The sequence below is a fragment of the Solanum pennellii genome, chromosome 2 (genome assembly GCF_001406875.1).
Source record: "Solanum pennellii chromosome 2, SPENNV200".
In the NCBI taxonomy this organism is placed as follows: domain Eukaryota; kingdom Viridiplantae; phylum Streptophyta; class Magnoliopsida; order Solanales; family Solanaceae; genus Solanum; species Solanum pennellii.
Genome location: NC_028638.1, coordinates 18,371,464 through 18,382,557, shown reverse-complemented (window position 1 = coordinate 18,382,557; position 11,094 = coordinate 18,371,464). Strand labels below are relative to the sequence as shown.

At 25.9% G+C, this 11,094-nt stretch overlaps 1 long non-coding RNA gene across 1 annotated transcript; it reads left to right on the top strand.

Annotated features, from left to right (window-relative positions):
• Positions 1–1,931: 1,931 nt before the first annotated feature.
• Positions 1,932–2,359, top strand: LOC114076104. The gene is made up of 3 exons (XR_003576759.1): positions 1,932–2,002; positions 2,101–2,187; positions 2,284–2,359. It is a non-coding gene; the product is annotated as an uncharacterized LOC114076104 (long non-coding RNA).
• The last annotated feature ends 8,735 nt before the right edge of the window (positions 2,360–11,094 follow it).

Sequence of the window (11,094 nt, the reverse complement as noted above, 5' to 3'; positions counted from 1 at the left end):
TATATATATATATATATATATATATATCTTTTAGGTTTCTTTTACAATTATAAATTTTTAAAATAAGAAGTATTTTCATCTCTCTTTTAGTTCAGCGAGAGATACTATGCTATCATATTTCAATTTTTTACCTTACATGTTGGTATCAAAGAATAGATCTCAAATATTTGAACTTTTCTTGTAAAAATGAATGATATTATTGTAATTTAATTGTAAGATGATTTTCTATGTTTTAGTTATTTAAAATATTTTATGTAAGTTTAGATAGAATACTCGTGTGTTGCACATGCCTAGAAACTAGTTACATAAGATAAAGTTGAACAATTTAGTAAAGTAATGGGGTATACTAGTATTATTTTAATTTTAAAATAAATAATTGTGTGTTACGATAGATGTGTTGAAATAGCTAATAGCAAATAATGTGTGTATTTAATGGGGTATACTAGTATTATTTCAATTTTAAAATAAATAATTGTGTTACGATAAATGTGTTGAAATAGCTAATAGCAAATAATTTGTGTATTTGTAACGGTCATAAATTTGGAATTATGCGAATTAAATTCAGTCAACTTCATTTAAACTTTTGTTCATTAGTATGGTCAAATCTATTTATATTTATAAATACAATAAAATTTATTACCCGCATATTATAAATACGCACATCTAGCTCCTCAGTATTATACTCAGTTGTAAATTGGAAAGGGGCTTTGCTTATTGTGGAAGACATCAAATTGATTTCTCTTTTTGAAAGATGTAAATTTTTTAATCTCTTTATGTTTTTTCATTTCTTGATCTGTAATTTTAGATCTAAACACTTTATTTTATATATGTATAATTTAGGTCTCAAAACAGTGATGCTCCAGAAAAACAGAATGAAAAGACTTTACAAACTTCTGTTGATTATGACTTCCTGCAATCCAGGTACTTCTTTTAGAGCTAGTTATACATAACCCTATTCTTTTCCTAATTACAAAATCCCGTATATCTGGTAGAGTTTATATACATTTCAAAACATTCCGATATATCGCGCGTCGATTTTGGATCCATCCCATCCGGATTACAGATCATCACTCAACATCTCAATAGACCATGTATGTTTCGATACATAGCGTAAAGTGATGTATCAAAGTGATACGTTGTGTATAATGATGTATTCAACTGATACATCGCGTAAAGAAATATCCTGATACATCGCATACGTCCCATTTAAGTTTAAAGTGATCGATTCGACTGATACAACACGTAAAGTAAATTTTATAATTTTTTCAAATGATAATACTTTTTTAGAGACTATGGTAAAATAAGTTATGTTTTACGATAATTTCTCCTATTTATTTTATATATAATTTGTATACTGGTAAAATGTACCACTCCTTGTATTTTGTAAAAGCTTTTATTGAATCGTTTTAATATCCGAATAAAATTAATATTTATTTGTATCATGTTTGATTGACTTTTAAGAAATTGAGTCTCTACCTAAAAATTAATATTGAGTTATACAATACGAGGTTTGCTAATTTTTCCCCTCATAATTAATATTAACATAAATTGTTCAATAATCTCTAATTAGTTCATGCTGCTTGGTAAATAATCAAACTAAATTTCTAAAAGGATAGAACTAGCCCTTATAATAACAAGATATTTTTTTTATTTTATTTAAAGAACAAGCAAACATATTGAATAGTATTTTATATACTAATATGTAAATTATTCAACGATAAATAGTCTTTAAATTACTAATCTATGTGATATCAATACCTAATGACCCCTACATTATAAATCCCTATGTAACCTATCAGTAAATCTAACGATAGCTAAATTCCTGCATCACAAAGAGTTTTTAGATAACAAATGAATGTCTATAAGTTCATGGTTTATTTACATATCCATTTTCTTCTTTTTTTTATTTGTCCAGTGGAAAACCATCTAATGAATATCCATATGTTTTATCTCTTTCAAATCCATTTCGGTTCAATCAACATGACACTGATTCTTGCTCAAGGTATTAAATATTTTCTCTAACATACATGACAATTTATATTCAATTTTTTCCTATAATAATTAATGCTAAATTCATTCATTCTTTTTTTTTTTGGCCAGTGAAAAACCATCTAATGAATATCCATATGTTTTATCTATGCCAAATCCATTTGGGTTCAATCAACATGACACTGATTCTTGCTCAAGGTATTAAATATTTTCTCTAACATACATGACAATCTATTTTCAATTTTTTTCTATAATAATTAATGCTAAATTCATTCATTCTTTTTTTTTGGCCAGTGAAAAACCATCTAATGAATATCCATATGTTTTATCTCTGCCAAATTCATTTGGGTTCAATCAACATGACACTGATTCTTGCTTTAGGTATTAAATATTTTCTCTAACATACATGACAATCTATCTTCAATTTTTTCCTATAATAATTAATGCTAAATTCATTCATTCTTTTTTTTTTTTTGGCCAGTGAAAAACCATCTAATGAATATCCATATGTTTTATCTCTGCCAAATCCATTTGGGTTCAATCAACATGTCACTGATTCTTGCTCAAGGTATTAAATATTTTCTCTAACATACATGACAATCTAAATACAATTTTTTTCTATAATAATTAATGCTAAATTCATTTATTATTTTTTTTTGGCCAGTAGAAAACCATCTAATGAATATCCATATGTTTTATCTCTGCCAAATCCATTTGGGTTCAATCAACATGACACTGATTCTTGCTCAAGGTATTAAATATTTTCTCTAACATACATGACAATCTATATTCAATTTTTTTCTATAATAATTAATGCTAAATTCATTCATTCTTTTTTTTTGGCCAGTGAAAAACCATCTAATGAATATCCATATGTTTTATCTCTGCCAAATCCATTTGGGTTCAATCAACATGACACTGATTCTTGCTCAAGGTATTAAATATTTTCTCTAACATACATGACAATCTATATTCAATTTTTTTCTATAATAATTAATGCTAAATTCATTTATTATTTTTTTTTGGCCAGTAGAAAACCATCTAATGAATATCCATATGTTTTATCTCTGCCAAATCCATTTGGGTTCAATCAACATGACACTGATTCTTGCTCAAGGTATTAAATATTTTCTCTAACATACATGACAATCTATATTCAATTTTTCCTATAATAATTAATGCTAAATTCATTCATTCTTTTTTTTTTTGGCCAGTGAAAAACCATCTAATGAATATCCATATGTTTTATCTCTGCCAAATCCATTTGGGTTCAATCAACATGACACTGATTCTTGCTCAAGGTATTAAATATTTTCTCTAACATACATGACAATCTAAATACAATTTTTTTCTATAATAATTAATGCTAAATTCATTTATTATTTTCTTTTTGCCAGTAGAAAACCATCTAATGAATATCCATATGTTTTATCTCTGCCAAATCCATTTGGGTTCAATCAACATGACACTGATTCTTGCCCAAGGTATTAAATATTTTCTCTAACATACATGACAATCTATATTCAATTTTTTTCTATAATAATTAATGCTAAATTCATTTATTGTTTTTTTTTTTGGCCAGTGGAAAACCATCTAATGAATATTCATATGTTTTATCTTTGCCAAATCCATTTGGATTCAATCAACATGACACTGATTCTTGCTCAAGGTATTAAATATTTTCTCTAACATACACGACAATCTGTATTCTATAATATCTAATGCTAAATTCATTCATTCTTTTTTTTGAATTTAATATTTGTTTGTATTTTGTATTAGTTTCTATGTATTGTTAAGATGTATTTTCTTACTTGATAGGTTTATATCTAATTCTGTTTCAGACCAAACGCTTACTGTTGATCAAAATTTACCTTCCGAGGTATTTTATTTTGTTATCTTTTTTACTTTACAATATTCATTTGTTTAAGTAAATTTGACAAAATGTAATTAAGAGAGAGTTGGTAGAGTTGTATTTACCCTTGTCTTTTTACCTTTGACTGATAGTCACATGGAGCGAGCGGGGGGAATGTATAGTGAGTTACACATTAAGTTACGGAAAAATTACATAAATTAATACATTTTAAAAAATAATTACTGATTTTAGCTATACTTTTTGTTTATTACCATTTATAGCAATACTGTGATAAATATGTAATATGTATTAAAATTGTATTATAAATGAATTAAAAGCGATCAAGTGAAAAAAGAATATTGTTGCTATAAATGGTAAATATTTTATTATTATAGCACATTTATGTAAGTTTCCCTTAAGTTACGGGATATATGATAAGTTTTTATGATTTTGAGGAATTCTTATCTCATAGACCTTTGTGTTATATTCTTCATGCTATTATAATTCAATATTTATCATGTCAGCCTTCTTGTTATATTCTGTATGCTTGCGTATGTAGAGGGTAAAAGAGAACATTGAGTCTCATATCAATGAAATAAGGAATATTTGATCTCTTTATATAGTTTTAGTGATCAATCATTACCTCTTAAGTATTATTTAATATTTTGAATCGAGTTAAAAATCAAAACCAATTTATTTTCAAAGTTTTTTCACATATAAATCACTCAGATGAAGTTATAATTACGATATTCTTATTCTTCTTTAATTAGTAAAGATGACATATATTTTGTTTTTTTATTGTTTCTATCTGAAGGGAGACATTGTCAATCCATTTGGGTTCAATCATCATGACATTGATTTTTTCTCAAGGTATTAAATATTCTCTCTAAACACACATGATAAATTTTATTTAATTTCTATAATAATTAATGGTTAATTCTTTCTCTTTTATTTAATAAAATAAATTGTTTGTCTTTTGTTTAAATATATATGTATATATTTTGAAGATGTATTCTTTTATTTGTTAGGTCTATGTCCAATCCTGCTCTAGAATTCACAATTACTACTGATCAAAATTTAAAGGTATTTTATTTTGAAATCTTATCATCTTTTTTACTTTACAATCTTCATTTAGATATGTACATTTGAGAAAAGGCAATGAAGAAAGAGTTGATAGACTTTATTTACACCCGTCTTTTATCCTTTGACTGATAATCACATGGGAATGTATATGATTCCGAGGAATTCTTATTTTAGACTTACCCCAACTTCTTGAAATCAATTAGCTAGGATCTTATTATTTTCTTCATTATTATATCACAGATATTCATTATTTATTATGTCAGACCTCTGCATTATATTTTCCATGCTATTCTAATTCAATATTTATTATGTTATATTCTCTATCATCCTTCATATGTATAGTATTATGTGGAGGTAGAGAGTAGAAGAGAGTGTCGAGTCTCATATCAATAAATTAAGAAATATTTGATGCTCAATCTTAATTATTATTTAATTTTTGAATTAAAGGTAAAAGTCAAAATCAATTTAATTCTCAAAGTTTTTTACACACAAGTAACTTAGATGAAGTTACAACAACTATATCCTTGTATATTCTTCTTTAATACATATTTTGTTTTTTTATTGTTTCTATCTGCAGGGAGACATTGCCAACCCTAATAATAGGATTGTCGTTCCTTCAAGAGGATTCTCTGGAACTCGTAATTCGAGGGTATGATCGATTATTTTAAAAAATATAGTTCACTTTTATTTATTTGCTTCACATTATTTTCTTGTCAGTTCATCTAGAAAAGGAGTTATTTTCAGATTTTAAAAAAAATACTAAATTTAAACTTTTGATTTGTATGTTTAATGATTTTCTTTAAACACACATATTAAAACAAGCGTTAGATTTATAGTTATATAAATACTATTCTATACTTACAAATTTACAAAAGTCTAAAAATCTTTCTATTATTTCTTAAATGTTTGTAGTGTTTTATATTATACTAAATAAATTAAAACGACGAAAGTATCAAAAATATTTATTAGTATTATTTAGGCAAACTTACATTTTATGCTAAATAAATGCAGACAAGCTACTTAAATTTAATGGTTTAAACATTAATAATTTACTTAATATCAAAATATTTAATTTGTGTAATTGTTCATAAAACGCATAACACATTTCTATTATTCTATATTTTTTTGTGATGTTAATGCAGAGAGAAGTCGTTGAGGGAGAAAACATGGAAACAAATCCAAATATTCCACCATGGAGAAAGTATATATATTTTTTCTCTATCCTACTTCATGTGTTATTATTTTCCATCAATTAATCTTAAACAGAAATATATGTGAGATTAATTGCTCTAATTATAAGATAATAAAATCAACAACATATTATAATATAAAATTAACAGAAACATAATTTATGGTTTATAATATCTTTTTAATTTCATTTGTGATGAAGTTTTAGTTATGAAATTCAGAACTTAATAATAGTAATTATTTTTAAAAATTAAATTGAAAAGTGGTCGATAAACACTATTTTATGATAACTATTATATATCTTATTTTTCTTTTCTTTATTTTTGTTAGCATCCAAACCCTTACAAATTCATTTGTGTTGAATTAACACGATATGTTTTTTGCCTTAAGATATTAAATTTTTGTCACACACATGATAATCTACACTTAATTTTTATAACAAAGATATATAAACCTTGACAAATAACTGTTTTCAAAATTTTTATAATTGAAGAATATCAATTTTGTAAAATTTTAAACTCACAGGTGAAATTTGAATATACTGTAAGTAAAATTAAAAACTTCAAAATAGTGTATTTTTCATAAACAAGATAGAAAAATGATCAATAAATCACCATTTTTTGAATAACGACATGCATATCTTTTTTTTCTCTCTTTTTTGTTTTTATTAGTGTCCAAGCCCCGTCAGGTCATTTGCCTTTGAATCAAAATAATAGTTATATTCTCTTTCACACACATGTTTTATAACAAGGGTAAAATATACACAATATTACTTTTAAGACTTTTGTAATCGAGAAATATTATTATCATGAAATTTTAAATTCAGAGATGATATTTCAATATATTGTGATGGATTTTCAGTTGTCAAGACTCCACAAACAGTGACTATTTTTGAGAAACACTTTGACAAGTGTTTAAAAATGTTATTTTTATAAATAACCAATGCATATCTTTTTTTCTTTTCTTTCTTTTTTATCAGTATTCAAGTCACATCAAATCTCATGTTGAATCAACAAACTATGTTTTCTGCCTCAAGGTATATGTATTCTCCTCACGTATATAAACTTGAGAAGGGTTAAAAATGCTATTTTTATAAATAACTGTTGTATATCTTCTTGTTTCTTTTTTATTCTTTTATCAGTATCCAAGCCCCATCAAATTCATTTCTGCTGAATCAAGATGCTCTGTTTTTTACCTCAAGGTATAAAGTATTTACACACGCATGCGCGTGCACACACTAACACTCTACTTTTATATAATTATAAAACTTATAAAATATCTTTTTTCATAATTCCTGTAATTGAAAAATGTTTAGAGTTGCAAAATTTTAAACTCATATATGAAACTTAAATATATTGTGATGAAGTTTCAGTCGTGAAATTCAAAACTTTGCGATAGTAAATAATTTTGAAAAATGATTAATTATACACGCTATTTTTTACAAAATAACTAATGCATATCGTTTTATTTTCTTATTAGCCCATCAGAATTTGTGTTGAATCAACCCAACATGTTTTCTTCCTCGAGGTATTAAATATTCTCTCACACATATATATAATATTATGACTAATTTTCCTAAATAAACATTAATTTTTTACGGATAATTAATGCATATCTTCTTTTCTTGTAAAGACCTCCTGCTTCTCAACTCTCATTTACTACGACCCATAATTTATCCCCAACGGTACGTTTCTTTATAAATCATATCATTCTTTTGTTTACAAATCTCCTTTTTGGCCAAATAGATTTAACTTTTAGGAATATCTCCATTACCTTATAATTAGTAATAATAATTCAACATATTTTTATTTTATGTAAAATATGCTACTTCTATTGTTTCTTTTTTCAACAGGTGTACAATATCAATATTAATAGGCCTTCAATAAGAAATCCAAGAGGTCGTGGTTCAAGGGTATATATGATAATTAAATGTTATTTTTTCTTCTTCTTTTATCTTTAATGTTATTGAAAATAATCAATTTAAGTTTTTGAGTAATCCTTAATCAAAGTTTCTATAACACAAAAATATTATTTTGTAGTACAACATGCATACAAATGAATTTCAGTTTATCTTTTTTCTAGATTTTCATGTTGAATCAAATTATAGATATATGTTAAATAAATGCAGGCTCGCTACCCGCGAGGAAGAAAGCCAGGATTAATGCGTGGATCCTTCTCACGTCCAGTATGTCTACTTCATAATTTATTTATTTCGATTCAAATATTAATTTATCCAAGTAATTTACTTCTAAAAATCATTATATTGAAATGAAAAATATTTTGTTTAGGTAATTGTTCAAAAACAAATTGCAATAACATATTTTTTGATATTTTATGAAATGAATGCAAGAGTTAAATCGTCAATATCCAACTGATACACTAAATATTGACGCAACAAGAAATCCAGAGAGAATGTAATTATATCTCGTCTCAATTTATATGTTATTATTTTCTTATTAGTCTATTTTAAAAATCGAGGGAGTATAATATGCAGGTACGTCAATTATATTTTATTTTTAATTCATTAAAAAAATAATTTGGTGTTGCAGGCCAATTCGTAACATTACGTTTGAGAATGTTCAACCAGGGGATCCTACCTCACACCTTACGGACTTGAATATGAATTTTGGTAAGCAATTCTTTATTTATAATTTTACTTTGATATATACGTGCACACGTATCGTTGTTTTTTTTTGGGATCGAAAAGTTAATATTTTTTTCATTTTTTTTCTTAGGGTATAAAAGAGACAACAATTGAGGAAAAGACTGATCTGGCTAGACATTTGAAGATTCTTGTTGAAAAAATTCTTAACAAATGTTAGCTTATGATGATATTTCTTTAATTTATGTTTTGTTAAAATTTTTAGTTCCTTTGTGGGAAGTGAAGGGGTTGAGAAGAAATATGACACTTTTCATCGTACTTGCTGAATCTTTTGGATTCGAAATAAGTGATTTCGTTGAACAAGTTAAATTTTTTATGAGAAACGTACGTTAGAGTAATTATCATTTAAACTTTTTAAAATTATAGTCTAATGTTGGTGAAATCAAGTAGTAAGTGAATAAATACTAGATCTAGGTCTAACATTGTATGATGTGCTTCACATAAATCCTTTTCAAGGAATCATAAGTCTTTTGGAGATCAATCTTGATTCTACGTCTTGATTATATAGACTTCCTTTTAGCTTGTATTATAAAAATATGCTCGAGCTTCACATATAAGACTTGATGTCACCTTTTGTTATCTGTTTGCTTGGATTATAGCAATAAGCTATGTTGTTTAGATTTTTGACAATTGTTTTTTGTATTCATATCGAATTTTTTAAAATGCATTGATTTTGAAATATTTGACACATATTTATCGAGATTTTTTTAAAGATTTCTAGCACAAAATAAAAAATAAGCTTATATAATACATAACAACAGGCAATGATTCTGCAATTAATAGTTTCCCCTCCCCCTCTTTTTTTTTTTTTTTTTTGAATATTTTACTAGCTATTTAGGCTGAATAAATTTTTAACTCGCTTTCGTTTTGGAGCTTGTATTCCTGCTTTTAGCTGGGAATTTTGTTTTCCTAATTTTAAATAACTTATTTTTCATAGAAAAAATCCTTTTGTGAAATAACTTATTCTCTAATTAATATTTTTATTTTCTATATCAACCGTTGGAAAAATCAATTAATGACATTGGTAATAAAAATAACGGGCAATTTAGAATCTAGAGTTAATAAATTTATAATGAATGTGATCTTATAATTAATTTTGTGTGTGTGATTTTTAATCTCCATAACTAAATGAGGCCCTATATTCTTAAATATATAGTTTTTTTTGTCAAATGTAACATATATATATATATATATATATATTAGCTTTATCATCTTTTTATTGTCTTATCCTTTATATTATTAGTTTATCATATTATACAAATACTAAAAATGATACAATGAATTATCCCACGTGCAACCTTTGACCGCTTCATTGATAACCTCTCAATTGTTCCACTACTCACGACACCTACTGTATTTAGGTTGAAATAGTTATTTCATTGCCCCTAGTTCAATCTCTAAGTTAAGCATTCACGCACCACACTGTTCATATATAGTATTTTTCACATGATACAATATAAAAATAATTTTTTAATGGATATATGTACACACATTATAAAGAATATTAGAACTGTTATTGATATTATTTAATTGTCATTAGATTTAGGGTGGAGCTACATGCAAGTTAGGGGGGTTCGAACTCTCTTCATCAGAAATTACATCGTACATATAGCATCGATTTATTAATTTACGAGTATTATTATATATATTTAATAATGAACCCTCTCAGCATAAGCTAAAGTCATGTTTTAGTAATTAACTAGTAATAATAATGTTACAACCATTTTTTTGACATAAAGAGTCTATCATGTAAGCTTTTTTAAAAGTGTAAGTCTAGTAAACGATTACTTATTCAGTTGTACTAAGATCTGAATGTTTGATTCATTTTGTATAGAGATTTCTTTAAAAGATAAATCATATTGTCATGTCTTTCTACGTTGAGTCTTTTTTATTTTTCAATATAAATTTCTCTCAGTAATATACCGTTCTAGAAGGCAAATTTCACGTCAATGATTAATCTTCCATTTTTTTCATGCCACTATAACCGAAAGCATTCTAATTGTAATTTAGTCTAACCTGCTCCATGAGCTGACATATTTGATTGTAATTTACTCCACAAATAAATTGGCAAATTTGATTATAATCTGCTCATGTAAACATCGTTGGAAAAATGATTCTAATCTCAAAAAGAAGTGTTCATAGTATTTTCTATATTCATCATATAAAATAGGTGTTTATATCCAAGTAATTGTCTTATAAATCAGTATTAATGTTGGTCTACATGTAGCAGTTGCCAACATATATTTCATCTTAATTGGCCTTCAATTCTCTTGCCATTAATCCTCATTAATCAACCTTGTAGCCATTTAACTCTTTTGAC